The sequence below is a fragment of the Amblyomma maculatum genome, chromosome 1, assembly GCF_055883805.1.
Source record: "Amblyomma maculatum isolate TAMU_Amacu chromosome 1, ASM5588380v1, whole genome shotgun sequence".
Taxonomy (NCBI): domain Eukaryota; kingdom Metazoa; phylum Arthropoda; class Arachnida; order Ixodida; family Ixodidae; genus Amblyomma; species Amblyomma maculatum.
Window position 1 is genome coordinate 491,002,749 of NC_139344.1, and position 8,246 is coordinate 491,010,994.

Sequence of the window (8,246 nt, forward strand, 5' to 3'; positions counted from 1 at the left end):
TGAAGAAATATTAAAAGGGCGTGAAAATTGGTCCCATTCGCAAGATTAGGCTGCTTTAAGTCGGCTTTTCCGCGCTACACTTTTGCGACGACTCGTCCCCCGATCGAGACTTGACGCGGACGAATGGTACGCGTTTGCTACAATAGCTCTGGCGCCTTTTTTTTAGTCGCAACGAGCTCCATAGAGAAAGAAATGGCAAGGTGTGCTGCGGCAAAGCCGCTCTATCTCCCTACGCGATATCGCCCCGGCAGACGCGGTTTGGAAAAGCGGCCCGCAGTTTGTCCCAGAGTATTATTTACACCCTTCTTGACGTTTCAATGCGAATTGATTTCGATGGCCCCAATAAACAATTTCCTTCATTGTATTTTTACGCATCGCTGGACACTCAACAGCCGAGTTTCTGCTCTGAGAAATAATTAAGCGACCGCATGCTTAACATGCGGTGAGACTGGAAACTTAAGAAAATTACCGATGTGTAACTGTGGAGTGAACCTTGCCGGCTTGTAAATAAATTCGTGCTTTTTAATTCCAATGCTAAATTTCTTACGATATGCACATTTACTGGGATGCTAGCCAGGGGCGTATTTTTTTTTTTTTTAACAACCTTATTGTATGTGCGGAATCGGTGACAAGTGGCAATCGCAACAGTTTTTGTATACAGTGAAAATGCTTTTTCTCTCTGCGTGTGTGTGTGTGTGTGGAGAGGCAGTTCTACTCCCTTCACTGTTCTCCTCCCACACTAGGCGACTTGTGGTCGGATTTCAGTAGTAAACAGGCTTTGAGAAAACGCGGGTAAACGACGGGAGTAACAAAGTTTCCCCTCTCGCCGTACGTGAACTAGCGACGAGCATGACAGGTTCGATGCCATATTATTGCTGCAAGCGTTTAAAAATTACGCAAATCGAATTCAACGCGTGAAGAAATATTAAAAGAACGTGAAAATTGGTCCCATTCGCAATATTAGGCTGCTTTAAGTCGGCTTTTCCGCGCTACGCTTTTGCGACGCTTTTGCGTCCCCCGATCGAGACTTGACGCGGACGAATCGTACGCGTTTGCTACAATAGCTCTGGCGCCTTTTTTTTAGTCGCAACGAGCTCCATAGAGAAAGAAATGGCAAGGTGTGCTGCGGCAAAGCCGCTCTATCTCCCTACGCGATTTCGCCCCGGCAGACGCGGTTTGGAAAAGCGGCCCGCAGTACGTCCCAGAGTATTATTTACACCCTTCTTGACGGTTCAATGCGAACTGATTTCGAAGGCCCCAATAAACAATTTCCTTCACTGTATTTTTACGCAGCGCTGGACACTCAACAGCCAAGTTTCTGCTCTTAGGACTAATTAGGCGACCGCTGTTTAACATGCGGTGAGACTGGAAACTTAAGAAGAAAGAACTGAGGAGCGAACCTTGCCGGCTCGTAAATAAATCCGTGCTTTTTAATTCCAATGCTAAATTTCTTACGATATGCACATTTACTGGGATGCTGGCCAGGGGCGTATTTTTTTTTTTAACAACTTTATTGTATGTGCGGAATTGGTGACAAGTGGCAATCGCAACAGTTTTTGTATACAGTGAAAATGCTTTTTCTCTCTGCGTGTGTGTGTGTGGAGAGGCAGTTCTACGCCCTTCACAGCTCTCCTCCCACACTAGGCGACTTGTGGTCCGATTTCAGGGGTAAACAGGCTTTGAGAAAACGCGGGTAAACGACGGGAGTAACAACATTTTCCCTCTCGCCGTGCGTGAACTAGCGACGAGCATGACAGGTTCGATGCCATATTATTGCTGCAAGCGTTTAAAAATTACGCAAATCGAATTCAACGCGTGAAGAAATATTAAAAGAACGTGAAAATTGGTCCCGTTCGCAATATTAGGCTGCTTTAAGTCGGCTTTTCCGCGCTACGCTTTTGCGACGCTTTTGCGTCCCCCGATCGAGACTTGACGCGGACGAATCGTACGCGTTTGCTACATACAATAGCTCTGGCGCCTTTTTTTTAGTCGCAACGAGCTCCGTAGAGAAAGAAATGGCAAGGTGTGCTGCGGCAAAGCCGCTCTATCTCCCTACGCGATATCGCCCCGGCAGACGCGGTTTGGAAAAGCGGCCCTCAGTACGTCCCAGAGTATTATTTACACCCTTCCTGACGTTTCAATCCGAACTGATTTCGAAGGCCCCAATAAACAATTTCCTTCACTGTATTTTTACGCAGCGCTGGACACTCAACAGCCAAGTTTTTGCTCTCAGGACTAGTTAAGCGACCGCTGTTTAACATGCGGTGAGACTGGAAACTTAAGAAGAAAGAACTGTGGAGCGAACCTTGCCGGCTCGTAAATAAATCCGTGCTTTTTAATTCCAATGCTAAATTTCTTACGATATGCACATTTACTGGGATGCTGGCCAGGGGCGTATTTTTTTTTTTAACAACTTTATTCGTATGTGCGGAATTGGTGACAAGTGGCAATCGCAACAGTTTTTGTATACAGTGAAAATGCTTTTTCTCTCTGCGTGTGTGTGTGTGGAGAGGCAGTTCTACTCCCTTCACAGTTCTCCTCCCACACTAGGCGACTTGTGGTCCGATTTCAGTAGTAAACAGGCTTTGAGAAAACGCGGGTAAACGACGGGAGTAACAAAATTTCCCCTCTCGCCGTACGTGAACTAGCGACGAGCATGACAGGTTCGATGCCATATTATTGCTGCAAGCGTTTAAAAATTACGCAACTCGAATTCAACGCGTGAAGAAATATTAAAAGAACGTGAAAATTGGTCCCATTCGCAATATTAGGCTGCTTTAAGTCGGCTTTTCCGCGCTACGCTTTTGCGACGCTTTTGCGTCCCCCGATCGAGACTTGACGCGGACGAATCGTACGCGTTTGCTACAATAGCTCTGGCGCCTTTTTTTTTAGTCGCAACGAGCTCCATAGAGAAAGAAATGGCAAGGTGTGCTGCGGCAAAGCCGCTCTATCTCCCTACGCGATTTCGCCCCGGCAGACGCGGTTTGGAAAAGCGGCCCGCAGTACGTCCCAGAGTATTATTTACACCCTTCCTGACGTTTCAATCCGAACTGATTTCGAAGGCCCCAATAAACAATTTATTTTATTGTATTTTAATGCAGCGCTGGACACTCAACAGCCAAGTTTTTGCTCTCAGGACTAGTTAAGCGACCGCTGTTTAACATGCGGTGAGACTGGAAACTTAAGAAGAAAGAACTGTGGAGCGAACCTTGCCGGCTCGTAAATAAATCCGTGCTTTTTAATTCCAATGCTAAATTTCTTACGATATGCAAATTTACTGGGATGCTGGCCAGGGGCGTATTTTTTTTTTTTAACAACTTTATTCGTATGTGCGGAATTGGTGACAAGTGGCAATCGCAACAGTTTTTGTATACAGTGAAAATGCTTTTTCTCTCTGCGTGTGTGTGTGTGGAGAGGCAGTTCTACTCCCTTCACAGTTCTCCTCCCACACTAGGCGACTTGTGGTCCGATTTCAGTAGTAAACAGGCTTTGAGAAAACGCGGGTAAACGACGGGAGTAACAAAATTTCCCCTCTCGCCGTACGTGAACTAGCGACGAGCATGACAGGTTCGATGCCATATTATTGCTGCAAGCGTTTAAAAATTACGCAAATCGAATTCAACGCGTGAAGAAATATTAAAAGAACGTGAAAATTGGTCCCATTCGCAATATTAGGCTGCTTTAAGTCGGCTTTTCCGCGCTACGCTTTTGCGACGCTTTTGCGTCCCCCGATCGAGACTTGACGCGGACGAATCGTACGCGTTTGCTACAATAGCTCTGGCGCCTTTTTTTTTAGTCGCAACGAGCTCCATAGAGAAAGAAATGGCAAGGTGTGCTGCGGCAAAGCCGCTCTATCTCCCTACGCGATTTCGCCCCGGCAGACGCGGTTTGGAAAAGCGGCCCGCAGTACGTCCCAGAGTATTATTTACACCCTTCTTGACGGTTCAATGCGAACTGATTTCGAAGGCCCCAATAAACAATTTCCTTCACTGTATTTTTACGCAGCGCTGGACACTCAACAGCCAAGTTTCTGCTCTTAGGACTAATTAAGCGACCGCTGTTTAACATGCGGTGAGACTGGAAACTTAAGAAGAAAGAACTGTGGAGCGAACCTTGCCGGCTCGTAAATAAATCCGTGCTTTTTAATTCCAATGCTAAATTTCTTACGATATGCACATTTACTGGGATGCTGGCCAGGGGCGTATTTTTTTTTTAACAACTTTATTGTATGTGCGGAATTGGTGACAAGTGGCAATCGCAACAGTTTTTGTATACAGTGAAAATGCTTTTTCTCTCTGCGTGTGTGTGTGTGGAGAGGCAGTTCTACTCCCTTCACAGTTCTCCTCCCACACTAGGCGACTTGTGGTCCGATTTCAGTAGTAAACAGGCTTTGAGAAAACGCGGGTAAACGACGGGAGTAACAAAATTTCCCCTCTCGCCGTGCGTGAACTAGCGACGAGCATGACAGGTTCGATGCCATATTATTGCTGCAAGCGTTTAAAAATTACGCAAATCGAATTCAACGCGTGAAGAAATATTAAAAGAACGTGAAAATTAGTCCCGTTCGCAATATTAGGCTGCTTTAAGTCGGCTTTTCCGCGCTACGCTTTTGCGACGCTTTTGCGTCCCCCGATCGAGACTTGACGCGGACGAATCGTACGCGTTTGCTACATACAATAGCTCTGGCGCCTTTTTTTTAGTCGCAACGAGCTCCGTAGAGAAAGAAATGGCAAGGTGTGCTGCGGCAAAGCCGCTCTATCTCCCTACGCGATATCGCCCCGGCAGACGCGGTTTGGAAAAGCGGCCCGCAGTACGTCCCAGAGTATTATTTACACCCTTCCTGACGTTTCAATCCGAACTGATTTCGAAGGCCCCAATAAACAATTTCCTTCACTGTATTTTTACGCAGCGCTGGACACTCAACAGCCAAGTTTTTGCTCTCAGGACTAGTTAAGCGACCGCTGTTTAACATGCGGTGAGACTGGAAACTTAAGAAGAAAGAACTGTGGAGCGAACCTTGCCGGCTCGTAAATAAATCCGTGCTTTTTAATTCCAATGCTAAATTTCTTACGATATGCACATTTACTGGGATGCTGGCCAGGGGCGTATTTTTTTTTTTAACAACTTTATTCGTATGTGCGGAATTGGTGACAAGTGGCAATCGCAACAGTTTTTGTATACAGTGAAAATGCTTTTTCTCTCTGCGTGTGTGTGTGTGGAGAGGCAGTTCTACTCCCTTCACAGTTCTCCTCCCACACTAGGCGACTTGTGGTCCGATTTCAGTAGTAAACAGGCTTTGAGAAAACGCGGGTAAACGACGGGAGTAACAAAATTTCCCCTCTCGCCGTACGTGAACTAGCGACGAGCATGACAGGTTCGATGCCATATTATTGCTGCAAGCGTTTAAAAATTACGCAAATCGAATTCAACGCGTGAAGAAATATTAAAAGAACGTGAAAATTCGTCCCATTCGCAATATTAGGCTGCTTTAAGTCGGCTTTTCCGCGCTACGCTTTTGCGACGCTTTTGCGTCCCCCGATCGAGACTTGACGCGGACGAATCGTACGCGTTTGCTACAATAGCTCTGGCGCCTTTTTTTTAGTCGCAACGAGCTCCATAGAGAAAGAAATGGCAAGGTGTGCTGCGGCAAAGCCGCTCTATCTCCCTACGCGATTTCGCCCCGGCAGACGCGGTTTGGAAAAGCGGCCCGCAGTACGTCCCAGAGTATTATTTACACCCTTCTTGACGGTTCAATGCGAACTGATTTCGAAGGCCCCAATAAACAATTTCCTTCACTGTATTTTTACGCAGCGCTGGACACTCAACAGCCAAGTTTCTGCTCTTAGGACTAATTAAGCGACCGCTGTTTAACATGCGGTGAGACTGGAAACTTAAGAAGAAAGAACTGTGGAGCGAACCTTGCCGGCTCGTAAATAAATCCGTGCTTTTTAATTCCAATGCTAAATTTCTTACGATATGCACATTTACTGGGATGCTGGCCAGGGGCGTATTTTTTTTTTTAACAACTTTATTGTATGTGCGGAATTGGTGACAAGTGGCAATCGCAACAGTTTTTGTATACAGTGAAAATGCTTTTTCTGTCTGCGTGTGTGTGTGTGGAGAGGCAGTTCTACTCCCTTCACAGTTCTCCTCCCACACTAGGCGACTTGTGGTCCGATTTCAGTAGTAAACAGGCTTTGAGAAAACGCGGGTAAACGACGGGAGTAACAAAATTTCCCCTCTCGCCGTGCGTGAACTAGCGACGAGCATGACAGGTTCGATGCCATATTATTGCTGCAAGCGTTTAAAAATTACGCAAATCGAATTCAACGCGTGAAGAAATATTAAAAGAACGTGAAAATTGGTCCCGTTCGCAATATTAGGCTGCTTTAAGTCGGCTTTTCCGCGCTACGCTTTTGCGACGCTTTTGCGTCCCCCGATCGAGACTTGACGCGGACGAATCGTACGCGTTTGCTACATACAATAGCTCTGGCGCCTTTTTTTTAGTCGCAACGAGCTCCGTAGAGAAAGAAATGGCAAGGTGTGCTGCGGCAAAGCCGCTCTATCTCCCTACGCGATATCGCCCCGGCAGACGCGGTTTGGAAAAGCGGCCCTCAGTACGTCCCAGAGTATTATTTACACCCTTCCTGACGTTTCAATCCGAACTGATTTCGAAGGCCCCAATAAACAATTTCCTTCACTGTATTTTTACGCAGCGCTGGACACTCAACAGCCAAGTTTTTGCTCTCAGGACTAGTTAAGCGACCGCTGTTTAACATGCGGTGAGACTGGAAACTTAAGAAGAAAGAACTGTGGAGCGAACCTTGCCGGCTCGTAAATAAATCCGTGCTTTTTAATTCCAATGCTAAATTTCTTACGATATGCACATTTACTGGGATGCTGGCCAGGGGCGTATTTTTTTTTTAACAACTTTATTCGTATGTGCGGAATTGGTGACAAGTGGCAATCGCAACAGTTTTTGTATACAGTGAAAATGCTTTTTCTCTCTGCGTGTGTGTGTGTGGAGAGGCAGTTCTACTCCCTTCACAGTTCTCCTCCCACACTAGGCGACTTGTGGTCCGATTTCAGTAGTAAACAGGCTTTGAGAAAACGCGGGTAAACGACGGGAGTAACAAAATTTCCCCTCTCGCCGTACGTGAACTAGCGACGAGCATGACAGGTTCGATGCCATATTATTGCTGCAAGCGTTTAAAAATTACGCAACTCGAATTCAACGCGTGAAGAAATATTAAAAGAACGTGAAAATTGGTCCCATTCGCAATATTAGGCTGCTTTAAGTCGGCTTTTCCGCGCTACGCTTTTGCGACGCTTTTGCGTCCCCCGATCGAGACTTGACGCGGACGAATCGTACGCGTTTGCTACAATAGCTCTGGCGCCTTTTTTTTTAGTCGCAACGAGCTCCATAGAGAAAGAAATGGCAAGGTGTGCTGCGGCAAAGCCGCTCTATCTCCCTACGCGATTTCGCCCCGGCAGACGCGGTTTGGAAAAGCGGCCCGCAGTACGTCCCAGAGTATTATTTACACCCTTCCTGACGTTTCAATCCGAACTGATTTCGAAGGCCCCAATAAACAATTTATTTTATTGTATTTTAATGCAGCGCTGGACACTCAACAGCCAAGTTTTTGCTCTCAGGACTAGTTAAGCGACCGCTGTTTAACATGCGGTCAGACTGGAAACTTAAGAAGAAAGAACTGTGGAGCGAACCTTGCCGGCTCGTAAATAAATCCGTGCTTTTTAATTCCAATGCTAAATTTCTTACGATATGCACATTTACTGGGATGCTGGCCAGGGGCGTATTTTTTTTTTTTAACAACTTTATTCGTATGTGCGGAATTGGTGACAAGTGGCAATCGCAACAGTTTTTGTATACAGTGAAAATGCTTTTTCTCTCTGCGTGTGTGTGTGTGGAGAGGCAGTTCTACTCCCTTCACAGTTCTCCTCCCACACTAGGCGACTTGTGGTCCGATTTCAGTAGTAAACAGGCTTTGAGAAAACGCGGGTAAACGACGGGAGTAACAAAATTTCCCCTCTCGCCGTACGTGAACTAGCGACGAGCATGACAGGTTCGATGCCATATTATTGCTGCAAGCGTTTAAAAATTACGCAAATCGAATTCAACGCGTGAAGAAATATTAAAAGAACGTGAAAATTGGTCCCATTCGCAATATTAGGCTGCTTTAAGTCGGCTTTTCCGCGCTACGCTTTTGCGACGCTTTTGCGTCCCC